Source organism: Petaurus breviceps, unplaced genomic scaffold (assembly GCF_028583685.1).
Source record: "Petaurus breviceps papuanus isolate PSGF00001 unplaced genomic scaffold, PetGlider_PUasm1.0 90700, whole genome shotgun sequence".
Lineage (NCBI taxonomy): Eukaryota > Metazoa > Chordata > Mammalia > Diprotodontia > Petauridae > Petaurus > Petaurus breviceps.
Window position 1 is genome coordinate 10154920 of NW_027187315.1, and position 17761 is coordinate 10172680.

Here is a 17761-nt window from a genome sequence, read left to right on the forward strand (position 1 = left end):
TTCCATCTGCTCCAATCTAATTCTACAGGAATGATTCTCCTCAGTGAGATTTTGAGATTCTTTTTCCATCTGGCAAATTTGGCTTTTTAAGGAATTCTTCTCCTCACCGCCTTTTTGAGCCTCTTTTGCCATTTGAGTTAGTCTGTTTTTTAAGGTGCTATTTTCCTCAGTCAGGCTGTTGACTCTGATTTCATAACTTTCTTGCATCACTCTCATTTCTCTTCCTAATTTTTCCTCCACTTCTCTTATCTGCTTCTTAATGTCCTCTATGGCCTGTAACCAACTCGTATTTTTCTTGGAAGCTTTTGGTGAAGGAGTTCTGACTTCACTGTCTTCCTCCTGTTCCATGCTTTGATCCTTTTTGTCCCCAACATAGGAGTCTACTGTTGGATTCTTCTGTTTATTTTTGCTTCCTTTGCCTGCTCATGTCTCCACTCAGTCACTTGACCCCTGGGTTTTTTTCCACAGTAGGACTCTTCCACCAGATAGGGGAGCTTCGTTCCAAATGCTGGGGTTTTCTCAGCTACTGTAGGTATTAGTTGGGTGCCCTCTCTGAAGCCTCCACACGCTCTGGCAAGCTGGTCACACACCCCAGGACCTCCACCCTAGACCGCAATCCAGATCCAAGCAGGTTAAAGTAAGAGCTATTATCCCTCAGAATGGTTGCTTGGTCCCCCTACACTCTACAGGCCAGGAACTGAAGCTGGAAGTGGATGTGCTGCAGCCCTCAGTGACTTCACGCCCCAGGGGCAAAAGCTGATGCACTCCTAACTACTGCATCCCAAAGTCCACACTGCACTGACCTCTCACTTTGTCCTTTGCATCTATGTGTTAATAATTCTGCAAACTGCCACAGCTGCTTGTCATCTGGAGTCCCTGCAGCTGGTGGTTGGTCAGACCTACCCTGGACCTAAAACCTCTGGCTCGTATCAGGCTGGGCTTGGCTCCCAGAGCATTGTGCTGGCTGATTCCTGCTGGCCTGCCAGACTGTCTCCAGTGGGAGGTTAGCTTCTCTGTGTCATTTGGTGGGTACTGTAGCTCCAAATTTTGTTCAAATTTGGTGGTGATGGGATCCAGAGCCATGTGGAGGTCCTGTTTCTACTCTGCCATCTTGACTCCCATGGTTCCTGATTTTAATATTAGCTCCCTTGTCCTCTAGAATATCATATTCCAAGCCCTCTGATCCCTTGATGTAGAAACTGCTAGATTTGTGTTATCCTGATTGTGTCTCCACAGTCTCAAATTGTTTCTTCCTGACTGCTTGTCATATTTTCTCCTTGACCTAGGAACTCTGGATTTTGGCTATAATATTCCTAGAAGTTTTCATTTTGGGATCTTATTCAAGAGGTGATTGGTGAATTCTTTCAATTTCTATTTTATCCTCTGGTTCTAGAATGTCAGGGCAGCTTTCCTTGATAATTTCCTGAAATATTGTGTCTAGGTTCTTTTTTTGATCATGGCTTTCAGGTAGTCCAATAATTTTTAAATTATCTCTCCTAGATCTATTTTCCAGGTCATTTGTTTTTTTCCAGTGAGATAGTTTATATAGTCTTCTATGGTTTTTTTCATTCTTTTGGATCTGTTTTGTAATATCTTGGTTTCTCATAAAGTCATTAGCTTCCATTTGCTTCATTCTATTTTTGAAAGAATTCCTTTCTTCAGTTGGCTTTTTGGACCTCATCTGTCATTTGAGTTGGTCTATTTTTTAAGGCATCCTTTTATTCAGTATTTTAGGGGGTTGTGTTTAGCAAACTATTGACTCATTTTCCATGATTTTCTTGCAGCACTCTCATTTCTCTTCCCAATTTTTCCTCTACTTCTCTTATTTGATTTTCAAAATCCTTCTTTAGCTTCTCCATGGCCTGTGACCAATTCATATTTTTCTTTGAGCTTTTTGAGGCAGGAGTTTTGAATTTTTTTTCTTCTTCTGCTTCTATGTTTTGATCTTCTTTGTCACCAAAGAAAGATTCTATAGTCTGATTTCTTTTCCTCTCTTTGCTCATTTTCCCAGTCAATTACTTGACTTTTGAGCTCTTTGACAAAGTAGAACTCTGCTTTCAGAGTATATAGTGTCCTGTCCCAAATTCTGGAGTTTTGCTCAGCTGCTATCAGAGCTATTTCTAGGTACTTGCCTCAGAACTATGAGGAAAACTCCCTCTTCACAGCCTCCACAAACTCTGCCATGCCAGGCACTCCTCCTCACCCCAGGACTGCCACCCAAGACTGTGACCCAGATCCAAGCAGGGCAAAGCAAGAGAATCCTGCCTCAGTACTAGCAAAGAGATCCTTGCAATTGCCCTCTGATCAGTCTCTTGTTCCCCTCACCATCTGTAGGTGCAGAATTCTGGAAACAGCTGCTGCTGCTGCTGTCTCCACCACAGGATCATCACTGCCACCTCTCCACCCTTTGGGCTGGGGTCAGACCATGCTCCCCTCTCATGCAGGTCCAACAGGGTTTCCCCATTGACTTTTTACTTTGTCTTTGAGGTTTGTGGGTTGAGCAGTCTGGAAACTGCCATAGCCGCCAGTGATTCAGTCCCCTAAGGTCTGTTCTGGCCTGGTCTGTACTGAAAGAGCCCACTTGGAACTTCGCTCCTTCTCCAGCCTGGTGCAATAGGTCCTTTGTGTCAGCCTGCCAGGATGTTTTCAGCTGGATATGTGTTTTATTCTGTCATTTTGTGGGTTCTGTAGCTCTAAAATTTGTTTAGAGTCATTTTTTACAGGTATTTGGAAGTGATTGGGGAATGAGTTCAAACAAGTTTCTGCTTTTACTCTGCCATCTTGGCTCCAAGATTAATAGTGTTATGTTTTTTCCTTCCTTCCTTCCTTCCTTCCTTCCTTCCTTCCTTCCTTCCTTCCTCCCTTCCTTCCTTCCTTCCTTCCTTCCTTCCTTCCCTCTTGAAGTTCCTCTAACATATAGAAGTGGTACAATCCTTGGCAAGTCATAGTACTCTAGTCAACTTTAAGACTCTTGTAATGTTAATGGAATAAGAAGTTCTTCCCCACCCATTAATAGGCCTATGTGACCTCCTTTGAGCTCTGGTCAAGCTCACAGCTGTGATGCAGCCTAAGTCACATGGAGCCCATTGTGGGAGGAGTTTGCCCAATGGAAGAACTAAAATAGAGCAGGGGAGGCAGAGAAGAGAGTGAGAGCTAGGCAGAGTGGAGGGAGGAACTTGCCTGCGGGAACTTGTTTGTGGGGAGCCCTGATAGAAAGAATGCTTGAGATGTTGGAGCTCCCTGGATTGGTGATAAGTACCTTGCTAAATCTTACTTCCTGGTATCCTAATAGTGATGTTCCAAATAAATATTTTGTATTTGCCTTTGAGGAAGAGAGTTTATTATATTTCACAAATCTACCCTGGAAATACATGTGTATATTCATAGCAGCTGCTATGGGTATCACATTGGCATTACATTTGGTGATGAGCATGGGACTGTAAATATAAAACCTCTTCTTGGAGATAGGAAGGCTCTAGGGAAGAAAATGAATATCCTGGGATGGGAGGATTTACCTTATTTCTCCCTGGCAATAGAATGGGCTAAAAGCACAGGACTTTGTGAAAACTGGGAACTGAGGCTACAGAAAGGAGAACCCATAGATTTAGAAAAGATGTTTGCAAGGAATACCAATAAAACTGGGGAAAGAAATGGCAGGGGCATGTAAAAGAGGATGAGCATTGTTAACAAATTATTGTATTATATGTAAAAGTAGAAACAAATTTCCAGAGGAAAAGGTTCAGCTGGAAAAGGAGTTAGTTGATTTGCATGAGAAGCTTTCTATGCTACATTGTCAGAGATGTCCTTTAGAAGAGCAAGCTAGAAATTATGAGGTGGTAGCAGAAAAGATAGCTGTCAGTTTAGCTTGGAAAAAGAAGAGAAAAGTTAACAACCTTGTACATGAGGGTCCTGCTTGGGGCCCAGACACCTGGGAGGAAGACATAGGGGAGGAAAATAAAGCAAATTAAGATGAGGAGGATTCTAGAAAAATATATGTGCATCCAATACTATGACAGAAACAGGAAAACCAGGGGGGCCACATAGTGTTTAAGGAAGTAACTGAGGGTTTTACTCAGCAAGAAGTTACAGACATATTAAATTGATTGACCCCCAAAATGGGAGAATCTTTAGTATCTTGGATGGTGAGAATAAGTAACAAAGGAACTGGAGGAGTATGGATAGATACATAGATTGTTTGAAATTAATAGGTATTAGTCAGAATCTCTTTATATAACAAGTTTTTAGGTATTACCATACTCTAGGAGGTAACAATGGAACTAATTTGTTAGCTTTAGCTGTGGAGGGATGCAATAAACAGTATCCCACTGAGTCTATGCAGCCTTGTGGAGATAGACCCTGGTATTCTCTTAGACATTGTATGAGAAAGTTAAAGGAAGAGGTAATGAAAACTGCAATAATGGTGGGAGATGGAGACATATATCACAGCACTCTTAATTGTTCCTCATAGAAATATAATGGGGAAGACTGCTCTTCCTGCTTATAAATACATAATTCTGACTCTACTAATTGGGGAAATAGAGAACCCTGTTTCAGAGGTGCTGGATAAGATTTTACAGTTAAGTAACCTAAGGGAATGGGGAAGAGATAAATTTCCTCAAGAGAGAAGAGAAAATAACCAGTGGATTCAAAGTCAAAACAGATTACCAAGGAGAGAATTGTTTACTGCTTTATTGAGTGCAGGGATAGATTATGGAAGAATAGATAGAATTTCAACTAATGAGCTATATAAAATGTACTGGGAAAAGGAACTTAATATAAGATGGAATAAGGAAGTAAGAACTGCCACTACAAATCCTCCTGAATCATTGTATCCAAATTTGTCACATCTGCAAGGAGGATAGGAAATTGACCAAGCCCCAGCTCAGATTAAAGAAGTACACAGATGGGATTACAGACCCCATATCATTTTAACTACCCTGTGTTTCCCCGATAATAAGACACTGTCTTATTTTTTTTGGAAAGAAAAACACCAGAGGGCTTATTTTCAGGGGAGGGCTTATGTTGTCCTGCCTCAGCTCTCCTCTGTGGCACTGCTGTCAATGGCGCCAGCAAGCAAATCACTGGGGAAGAACAGGATGACACGCTCACTGCTGCAGCTCTGATTGGATGCAGCTCAGAGCGCGGCGTGCGTTGGGGGGGGGACGGTGCATACAGAGGGTACCGTAATGTAGAGTGTAGCGCAGGGGATCACCTTCACTACAGTAGCAATCTCAATAGGGCTTATTTTCGGGGGAGGGCTTATTTTAGAGGAATCTTACACAGTACGGGGAGGGCTTATTTTCAGGATAGGTCTTATTATCGGGGAAACACAGTATATACTGGAAAAATGGATCAACCACTGTAACTAGGGCATTAATAGATATTGGGGCAGAGGCCTCTCTTATATATTAAAACTCTGATAAATTTAAACATGGAACCCCTATTACCACCACAGAACTAGGAGGGGCTAGAATACCAGCCAGACAAGTTAAAGTACTGATGAAAATTGGCTCATTACCTAAGAAAGAATATACAGTGGTAATCGCACCTGTTCCTGAATACATCATTGGGACATATACATTGAGGAGCATGACAATCTGCAGTAAGGAAGACAGGAATTAAAACTGTTTTAGTGGGCAAAATAAAAAATGGACCCAGCCACTTTACCCGGGCCTTCTGGAGTAATTACTTCAAAGCAGTATTGCATGCCAAGTGGGCCAGATGAAATTGCCAATACTCTAAAGGAATATATTGAGGCAGGAGTGTTAGTACCTACCACTACTCAATCCTGTCTGGCTGATACAAAGTTCAGATGGGACATGGAGAATGACAGTGTTTTATGGACAACTGAATAAAGTGACTCCTCCCTTGTGTGCTCCTGTTCCAGATACCATTCATTACCTTAGTAGAAAGGATCCAGAAACATGATGGGACTTGGTATGCTGTTATTGATTAAGCTGATGCTTTCTTTACTATAGCAATAGATTTTAAACAATGGTTTCATGGACTCCAGAAGCACATCTGACCCCATATTTACCCTGTTTCTGATTATTGTCTCCTTTTTTTTACCTTTGTTTAACCTATTTGCTAGATTTGTCTCCTATAGGCTTAGTGCTCTCCACTTGTAGATGACTGACTGCTTAAGCTGTATGTCACCCTCTGTCCAAGATTGATATGTCAACGCTGAACCTGGCACTGACCAAGCTCCAGATGCCAGCTAAGAACTGACCCCTCTAATGAGACCTCTCAAGTCAGGGAGAACTCTACATCCAATCTCAACAGGAAATAGTTTTATGAGATGAGACCTTCACACTTTACCTGAAGGGATTTTGAGTTTTCAAGATTTCATTTGAGGGGAAAATGATGCTCAAGCCCCCACCCCAAGATACTGTTTTATGAGTTTATTTTGTGTTATCCTTTTTATGTTGTTATGGAAGTTATATTGATACAAGTTACCCCTAAAATCCCATCATCATATGTAATGGCCATGAAAGAGCTTGGGGCCAAATGTAGTATTAATGGAATAGGAAGATCTTCCCCTCCCATTAATAGTCCTATGTGACCTGTGTTGAGCTCTGGCCCAGCTCACAGCTGTGATACAGCCTGAGTCACATGGAGTCTGAGTCACATGGAGCCCATTGTGGGAAGAGTTTGCCAGACAGAATAACTAAAATAGAGCAGGAGAGGCAGAGCAGAGAGCAAGAGTGAGGCAGAGTGGAGAAAGAAACTTGCCTAGGGGAGGCCTGACAGAAAGAATGCTTAAGACGTTGGTGCTCCAAGGATTGGTGATGAGTACTTTGCTAAATATTACTGCCTGGTATCCTAATAGTGATGTTCCAAATAAATATTTTGGTTTTGCCTTTGAGGAAGAGAATTTAGTATATTTTGTGACTCTACCCTGGAAATACATATGCATATTCATAGCAGCTGCTATGGGTATTGTATTGATGTTACAAATCTATGAGTTGCATGAAAGGTGACAACCTCTAGCAGAGGGATGTCCCAATATTAATGAAATGGCAGGTCCAGTCCCTATGACTGTACCTACAAACAAGGCACTGCTAGACATGAATACAAATCAAGAGGGGATAAGGAGAAAATGAGACGCATACATAATATTCCTATTCAAATCTGATTAAGTTCACTTGGGAAGACAGAGGGACATGAGAAAATCAAGGGGAAGGAAACCTGCAGAGAAATCAAAGAAGGAGTTATAGAGGAGGTAGCAACAGGGCTGGATCTACAAGAAATAGATGTATTTCAATAGGCAGAAATTAGAAAGAAGAACCTTTTAGACATAGAGTAATCTGGAAAGGATGATTGAAGGTATGACTAGATTAGTCCAGAAGTAGGCCAAGGCTAGTGTAAAAGAGGCAACTATATTGAAGGCAATGAATTTTTTTTTTGGGGGGGGGGTCACTCCCAGGGCCAAGATCTGAAAGTAATAGTACAATGAAACAGACAAGACTAGTATGTATAGTCAAGATTGGGGGAAACTAGAAGACAGTAAGAGACTATAGTAAGATATAAGCCTTGGTACCAGTGCAGTATCCAGGCCCATTGGAAAGTCTATGAAAGAAGACAGGACCTGGTCCTATGTAGCATTCTATCAAGGGACTACAAGGCAGTGACTCACTTTAATGGGAATGTAAATTTTTAAGATCTTCCCAGCCCCTAGGCTAAAGTGCACCTGGAGCCTGGGGTGGGAGGCTTGTTTTTCAGTAGATACTTTTTGATTGGCCAGTGGGTCCAGCAGGTTGTTACATTCTCTGAGCCAGGAGCAGGCTATATAAACCCTGATTTGAGGCTTTGTTTTGGGGCTCGCTTTGAGAAGTGTTCTGTGATTTGAGACTCTGGGAAGCTGTTGTTGAGAGCTCTGTGGCTTTGAAAAACCCAGATGTTGATTTGGTTTGGATGTAATGGTTGGACAGTTTGGAAACCTGTCTACTTGATAATTCTGTCTGTATATTCTGAAGTTCGGGGTGCTGACTTTTTTCCCCTGAACTAGGTAAATGATACATATTTGACTGATTAAAGTAAGCTTGTTAACCAATTTTGAGTTGCTTTCCTTTATCAAAGCAGATCTAAGAAACTGTGTTGGCAGCCACCCTGGGGACGCTATTTCAGTTTGAGTCAAACCCATCTCTGGCACAGGCACATTGGCCTATCCAGGAGTGGAGCAAGAGAAAGAACCTGGGTCTTGCCACTCTGAAGAGAAAAATCCTATTCTCAGAAGAGAGTCCTAATCTAAGAGTTAAAGCTGTAGACATGAAACGACAAAAGACAACTTCTGTTACAATGAATAAAATCTGTGGTTTAAATTAATTCCAAAAGTCCAGAAGAAAGAAATAATTTTTAAAAATCACAAAGAAAACCTAAGGGTTGGTGAATAAAGAATGAATTGGCCACACAGGACTTCAAAAGTGGAAGGAAGACAGGAAGGAAAAGTTGAAACAAGAGATTAAAAAATGAGTCAAACACTTCGGAAAGAAAATAAACAACCAAGAGCAAAAAATGGGCAACCTTTTCTAGTGATTAAACTCTGAAAAATAGAACTCAGATAGTATGTAATGGTTCAATTATGCAACAAGAAATGTTAGAACAAAGTCTAAAAATTTGACTGGAAAATTAGAAGTGTAAGGGTAGAATTCAATGATTAGACTACTCTACTTAAGGTGACAAAAGGCACAACTCCAGTGCTCTCGTCAGGTGAGAATCCATCAATCAGATGTGTGCATTAGGTTTGAAAGAGGCCTAGACATCTTTATTGAATCAATCAACCAAACATAGGCTTTAACATAAGTTTTTAAAGTCTTTGATAAACTCAGAAGTCCTCAAAGCCTTGGATGAAAGGGAAACTTAGTGCTGGAAGCCTGCAGCTATACCCCAAGGCATCCACTGACCAATTTTGAGAACCTGTGAATGAGAATATTAAAAAGAAGTTATATGGCCTTGCTTATTTTATCTGGTGTTTGCTAAGTTCAGATTTTTTTTTAGAGAAAAAGAGGTATCAATATACAAAAGTGGAGCAAAGAGAACACTCCATTTTAGGAGTAGGAGTTGATCAGTACAATGAAAATATGGCAGCTGGTGATTTTCTTGCTTAGACAGGGAGAAGATTAGTTCACTGGCACCTTTCTTTTAGGGAAGCAACTGGGAGGAGACATTAGAATGACTGAGTTCAAATTGACTTGCTATTTTATACTAAGATTCCTCAACTAATCTGAATATACTTCCTATGCAATATCACTTGGTATTTTTTTTCCAGTGGCTTTTAAGAAAGATTATATTCCTTAAGAACATTCTGTACCCAGTCTGAGTCTTTGATTAATTAATTCCACAGAGATGGCTAGGCTTTGTTAACACATACTTCATACCTCTGATTGACACAGTAGAGATATTCTTGCTTAACAAAGATGTCAGGGCACAACATCTTGTCAGTTACTTTAAGTGGGGTGGGATGATTTGATTGATTGACTCATTGACACCCCCCCCCAACCCACTTACACTACAAATCATAAAAGAATGAAAGTACAAAGTAAAGATAGAAAGAATACACCAGTAAATTTCTGAAATCCCAAATTGAATACACTAGGAATATTATAACCCAAATTCATAGTAGCATAATAATCAATAAGAGCAAGGACATCAATTACTTGGATAATTGATTTCATATTTGCCAAAAACTATTGAGAAAATTGGAAAACAGTCTAGCAGAAATTAGGTTTAGACCAATATTTTACACTATTCCACAATTCATTCTAAATGGATATAACATCTAAACACACACATACTATATATATATATATATATATATATATATAAACACACATACATATCCATATATATCCATACATATATGCATGCATACATTTTGTGTGTATATGATATTTTTACTGTATTGTATAAAATGTAGAGGTCAAAGGAAGGAGATACTGTAGGTAGGGGGAGATTTCTTACATAAACGAGAGATAGAGATGATAAAAAAAAAAGAGATGAATTCAGAAACGTAAAATTAAAAATCTCCTACACAAGTTAAATAAATGTATACAGAATAAGGAGGGAGTGATGCCTTGTTGAAAACAGCATAAGTTATAAGCAAAATTGTTATTTTCAAAAAAAAGTCATTCCCTTGCTTGAATGTCAGGTTTATGAGATGTCATCTGACTGGAAGGGAAGGTGAGGTCTGGTTCTCTCCCAGCATAAAAGAATGCTGCTAGGAGGTGGTAGTGGGGGAGCTCTGAGTCAAAGTTCCTCTAATATCACTATTTCTTTATTTCTTATAATTATATGGTATAAAATTAATTTGGAACTTTGTGGGTAAAAGTTGTAATGGAATATGTTATAAACACAATGAATAAGTCTAAAGTTGGTAAGTATGCAAGTAGTACATAATGATTCAGAGGATTTACAACACATTTTTTTATTGTTGTTGAAAGGAGTTGGAGTAACTGTCCTATTTATTCACCTGAGATGTTCTTGTAAGATAACATAGATAAAATACCTTGTGCACCTTAAAGCTTTATGTAAATGTTAATCTGTCAGTTGCATATTTTTACAAACTTTTTTCACTTAAATTATTGGTCTTATTATTAGATAACTAACAGTTTCTAATAATATCTATTCCTTATTTGTTGATGCTAGTAATTTAATTTCCCTTCTTTTTAATATAATTAACTAATAGTTTATTTTATTATTTTTAAAAATAGTTTGCATCTATCAATTTAATTTTTTTAAAAAATTTATTAATTTCTGGATTTATTTGCTTTTTTTAAAGCAATTGGGGTTAAGTAACTTGCTCAAGGTTACATGGCCAGTTATTTCTGGGTGTGGTGCTAAGTATCAGAGCCCGAATTCAATCCCAGGTCATCCTGACTCTGGGTCCGGTGCTCTTACTCACTGTGCCACCTGGCTGCCCCTTGGATTTATTTTCTTGATTTTTATTTTGGTATTTAATTGGGATTTTTAATTTGTTGATTTTATTTTTTCTCTTTTGTTAATAAAAGTGTTAGATATAAATTTCCCACCTGAAAACTCTTAGCTGTATTCCAAAAATTTCAGATTATTGATCATTGTTATCATTATCTTTAACAAAATAATTCATCATTTCTGTGATTTATTCTTTGAGTTAACAATTCTTTAGGATTAAGTCAAATCTATAGTCTCCAGTTGATTTGTAATACTTTTTTTTTTTTTTAGTGACTACAGTAGCCAATAAAGGATATATAGAATACTTCTCCTTTTCTGTCTTTGTGGGCTTTTTTAAGTCCTAAAGCATGATAAGTTTGTACAAAGTTTCCATGAACAGTTGAGAAATATATATAATCTTTTATATTTCCATTCAATAATTGTCAGAGGTCTATTATATTTCATTTTTCTAAAATTCTACATCATTAACTTCCTTTTTCCATCTTCCTATTTCTCTCTATATTCATCTTCAGTTGAATGCATTTCAACACCAATCTCCTGTGTGTGTTCTTTCTTTTTTTGACCATATTAGATGAAAATGAAGTTCAATTCAGTGAAAAAAAAATTGTTCCTCTTACTTTTTCTGTTTGAATATAGTTCTACTCACATAACTATAACACATCTAACCAAGTTCCTCTTTTTCCCCATTTTTCCTTAATGTATCTTCTCTTCCCACTCTATTTTTTCTATTTTTAAAACATTGTGGGGTGGCCAGGTAGCACAGGGAGCAAGAGCACCGGCTCCAGTGTCAGGATGACCTGGAGATCGAATCCCAGGCTCAGACACTCAGCACCACACCCAGAAAAAACTGGCCATGTAACCTTGAGCAAGTTACTTAACCCTGATGGCTTAAAAAAAAAATTGTAAAACTATTTTTAGGTCTTCTGTCTTACATGACTCCTTTATGACCCTTTGTGATATTACTTAAAAATAATCTTTTCAACATCTCATCTATTAAAATGGAAATGATTTATCCTTAGAAAGTCCTTTCTGATTATTCATTAATAGCTACCTTTTTTATTTTTCTCTTGACTTTTGTATTTCTATTTTTTTTAATTTGTGGAATAAAACAAGCATTTCCATAACATAATACCATAAAAAAGATTATTGTTCCTGAAACTGTAAATATACTATGAACGATTTGCTTTTCCTTTCAAATATACAACAAAATTATCACATAAATCTTTTTTCCCTCACCCTTGTCCCCAAGATAGTTACCATTAGTCACAAATAGGTATGTAAGCATATGTACATATATGTAAAATTTTTCTATACATACTTCTATTTATCAGTTCTTTCTCTGGATGCAGATAGTGTCTTTTTTCATATGTCCTTTATAGTAAACCTGGGAATCTATAATAGAGAAAACATTTCTCAAAATCATTCTTAAAACAATATTGCTATTACTGTATACAATGTTCTCTTGGTTCTTCTCATGTTGCTTTTCATTATTTTGTGCAAATCTTTCTACTTTTTCCAAAATAATTTTGTATAACACAGTAGTATTCCATCACAATCTTATACAACAACTTGTTCAACCATTCCCCAATTGATGGGCATCCCTGTAATTTCCAATTCTTTGTCATCACAAAGAGAGATGCTATAAACATTTTAGAACATATAGCTTCTTTTCCTTTTGCCCTAATCATCTTTGGAAATAGACCAAGTAGTGATATTGCTGGGTCAAAGGGTAGAGTTAGTTTAATAACTCATTGGGCATAATTCCATATTACTCTCCACAATGGTTGGATCATTTTACAATTTCTACAAACACTGAATTAGTGTCCCAATTTTTCCACATTCTCTCCAACATCTGTTACTCTTCCCCTCTATCATTTTAGTCAATCTGGTAGGTATAAACTGATTGTTTAAAACAAAGTTGTTTTAATCTGCATTTCTCTAATTGATAATGATTTAGAGCATTTTATTTTCTTCATTGGAAAACTGCCTGTTCATATCTTTTGACCATTTATCAGTTGAGGAATGACTTATCCTTATGGATTTGACAAAGTTCTAATTACTTTTTGTGAATTTCCCTCCATCTTACTTTTATTCAGTATTTTCCTTCTTAGCCTTTTTTTTACCCTATAACAGTTACATTATCTTCTTATTCCTTATTTTACCCACCCCTCTAAAATTCCCTCCCTTATCTTCTCCCCTACCTTCCTAATCTTATTCTATATATGCTTTTACAAGTCCCTCTTCTGCCCTATCCCCCAGTTTTTTCATCTCCCTAGAAGTTCAGAAGACTATTTCTATTTTAAACTTCCTTCTAATCTCCAGTTTCACCCAACCCATCAGGAATGTTTGACAATCCCCTATTATTTGAAGGTGTATTTTTATTTGTAAGATGTTATTTATTTTTGTCAGGTGGGTTATTTTTGGTTGTAGACCTTTTCTTTTACCTTTTGGAATATCTCATTCTATATTCTCACTTTAACAGCCAATAAGTCATATGCTATCCCGATTGTGGTCCCTTGATATTTGGATTCTTTCTTGATGGTTGCTTGTAGTACCATCTATTTTTTCTGAAAGTTCTGAATTTTGTCAATGGGGGTTTCTTATTTTTAAGAGTTTTAATTTTGAGATGATTGGTGGATTCTCTCAATTTTCAGATTGTTCTCTTATTCTAATACATCTAGGCAATCGTCTTATTGAGTTCTTAAAATATCATCCCCAGGTTCTTTTTTTGGTCATAGATTTCAGGTAATCCTGTGATTCTTAAGTTATCTCACCTTGACCTGTTTCCCATGTCAGTTGATATGGGTATAACTTACTTTTTCTTCATTTTGTCATTCTTTTATTTTAAGAATTCTTATCTCTCAGAGTTACTAATTTCCAGTTGGTATATTTTGATTTGTAAGGAATTTGTTATAAGGGTTAGGATTTTGTAATTCTTCATTTAAGTTGTTAGTCTTTTCTAATATCTTTTTTCAAGTTCTTTGAAGAATTCTATTTGTTTCAGTGTATGTTTTATTTTTAGACACCTAAGCAATAAACAAAAATGAATAGTTAGTTATTATACAGAATATTTACTTTTCTACTGGCTAGTAGCAAGCATTATATTAAATTACCAATGTGCTTTAATTCCATTTATTCATTTTAAAAAAAATTCACATATAAACTAACCTTTGTAATGTAGAAAGCTCTTCAAGAGTGACTTTCTTCTCCAGTTATAGTCTCATGAAAACTCTACTGAGCAATTGGTCAGGGTTGCCCTCTCAAATTGGCCAAATTAACTTTTATGTGGATAGTCAGTCAAAAATAACATATCATTTCACCTATATGAATTATTCAAATAAGTGAAGATAAAATCTAACTAGGCAACCTAAAACCAGAATGACTGATTAAAATCCAAATAGCAAAAACATTAGATAGTTCAGAACTCAGGTAATCAGTTTAAGAAGCATGGAAATCAAGGAGCCTGAGAAGTAATTCACACACCAGACCTAGGCGCCAGTATCAAGGATATTTTGATAACCAGGTCAAGTTTTGTGTATCTAGGAAATTTCTTATGTTTTCTGTTCTGTGGTATAGCAGTCTTATCAAAGTGGGTTTTCTTCCATTGATGTAGAATATAACCCATACATGCCTATTCATCCTGTGCAACTTTTGGGCATGTAATCCCATTGATTCACTACAGAGAGTCTGCCCAAAGTTCTGGGAGCCTTCTTCTAAAATGTTTGATGTTACCAAGAAATAGTCCACACAACAGTACTTCCTCTCAAATGTGTGTGGGGAGGGGCCTTAGATATTCCCTCCAAAAATTCATATGGCAATTCATTTATAACTTTTGGTCCTAGGAACTCTTGTCCATCATATCCTACAATTTATCCAATGGGAATCCACTCTGTGTTTTGAAGTCCTTTTTTGGGTGCTTTCTTTTGGTATCATCAAGATAATAATAGAATAAACATTCTGTTCAGCAGCTACTTCTTGTTCTTGATACATGGACCAGTCCATCTTCTTTTCCATTCATACATTTCTTTGATGACATTCTTTAGTCAATTTCATGATTCCTTATGTGTTATAGCCTAGTCGTGGACACTATGGTATCTCCTTTGGACTTTGGCTAATTTTCACTATTAATTCTTCAGAGATTAGAGTATTTCATGAATCATTGCCATGCTTATAGTTATAAGGAAAGAAATCAATTCATGGACATCCTCAAATCAGTGAATGAAAGCAAGTACGTAGGCACTGCTGGCTGGAAATCAAGTCATGAAATTGAGAAAAGGGCAGATTTTCACCATACCTTCCCCAGCCTTCTCCCTCCCACCCCAGGAAAAAAAATCCCTTAAATAAGATTTGTATAATTGACTACTTTTGACAGACATAGGATGGGAAATGATAAAACCACAGAATCCCAAAGTTGGAAGGAAATTCAAATGTCCTTTAATTTAATCCCAACTCAAAGTAAGGATTCCTCCTAAAATATATGAAACAAATTATCTTCTAAGATTTGTGAAGGCCTCTGCTGAGAAAAAGCACATACTTAAGTTTTTTAACATTGGTGGGGTCACCTGGTTAGGTTACTGGACTGGTTTGCCAGTTATAATTTAAGAATTTGAAGTCCAATTGGGTGCCATACAATTATTGCCTTTGGAAGATACCACTGTAAAAACTCAGAATTAGGAAATTGAATTACAAAGTATATATCTCTTTATCCTTGCCATAATTCTGCTACAAAATCAGAGATATACATAATGTTTTGGAGATGATAGTAAATAGAACAAAGAAAAGACAAATGAAATCATTCCTGAAAGAGTTTATATTCTAAATTATGCTGAGGTTGCAAGCCCTAAACCAGTTTAAATACAAACAGACTGACACAGTAGTGGACTGTAACTATACTATTGCACATTTATTTCTTTTAAAGTATTTTTAAATTAACATCTTGTGTTTTTTATCACCTATGGTTTTTCTAGTGACAATGTATATAAGAGCTAACTATAAGGAAAAGGTGCTGCAGAATCAATACCTTTGAATTATGGTGCTGAAGAAGACTTTTGAGAGTCCCTTGGATAGTAGTAGGGAATTAAATTAGCCAATACTTGAAGAAATTAATACAGGCTATTCCCTGGAAGATCAAATACAGAAGCTGAAACTTAAACACTTTAACCATATAAAGAAAAGATGGGACTTGCTGGAAAAGACACTGATGTTGGGAAACCTTGAAGGCAAAAGGAAAATGGGATGTCAGAGGATGAGATGGATAGATAATGTGATTGAAAAAATGAACATTGAGCTTCAAGAGATAATGAAGGATAAAAGGACTTGGGCTGTTATGGTCCATTGGGTCATGAAGAGTTGGACATGACTGAATGACTGAACATTATGTATATTATTTTCCTGTCCTATTTCAGAATAACTAGATGGTAAATTGGATAGAGTACAAGACATAGAGTCAAGAAGATCTGTTTTCAAGTCCAGCCTCAGATATTTATAAGCTGTGTAATCCTAGGTCAAGTCACTTAGTCTTTGTTTGCCTCAGGATCTTCATCTGTAAAAGGGGGGGTAATAATAGTTCCTACCTCCCAGGTCTATTGTGATGATAAATGAGATAATATTTGTATAACTCTTTGAAAATCTTAAAAAGCTATATAATTGCTAGCTGTTATCATTGCTTACTTTGCTTTATAGGAGTTCATATATCTTCTCATATTTTGTATTCATATTTATAATTTCTCAGTGTAGAAATATTCCATTATATTTAAATATCACTACACTTTTAACCATTTTCCAATGAAATAGGCATTTACTTTGTTTCCAGTCCCTTAGTATTATAAAAATAATTGCAACAAATGTTTTGACAAATATCAGACCTTTTAGTCTATCTTTGACTTCCTTGAGGTATATACTTAGCAATTGCATCTCTAAATCAGAAAGTATGAAACATTTTAGTTACGTTCTTTTAGCATAATTCCAGATTACTTTCTACTTTCCAGAAGAATCAGATCAATTCACAGTTCCACCAGCAATGCATTAATGTGCCTATCTTTCCACAATCTCTCCAACATTAACCATTTCCATCTCTTATCTTTGCCAAAGTAATGATTGTAAGGTGAAACATCAGAGTTTGCTTTGATTTGCATTTATCTTGTGATTAGTAATTTTGAGTAGTGTTTTGTATGTTCTTAATAATTGATAATTCTTATGAGAATTGTTTGTATTCTTTGATTATCTATACTTTAGGGGAATGGTTTTTGTTCTGCACATTTCTGTTGGGTATCAATATATCTTGATATCAGATACTTATTAGGCTTGTCTATTACAAACATCCCTCTCCCCCTAAACCAATCGATTAGTTGAGATGATTTTGTTGTATAAAAACTTCCCAACTTTATATAGTTAAGATGATATGTTCTATCCTTGGTGATTACCTATATTAATTGTTTGGTAGAGCACTATATCTGTGAAACTGATCTTTTTCCATTTAAATTGTTTTATGGTAAGACCTTTAATATTCAGAAAATACATCCTTTTAAATTTTAAAGTAATACATGCTGTGATATGTAGGTCTAAGCTTAGGAGTGACCAATTATAATATACCAATTATAATAAATTTCTATTCTTTATTTCTACCTACCTAAATCTTGTCTGTGCCTTGGAATATTGACTCCTAGACATTTTATATATTCTCTAATTATTTTTAGTGAATTTTTCTTTTCTATTATTCTTTGTGAATTTTGTTATTGTTATAAAGAAGAAATACTATTGATTTATTTGGGTTTATTTCGTATCCTGCCCCTTGACTGAAGCTATTATTTCTTTGCTGATTCCCTAGGTTTTC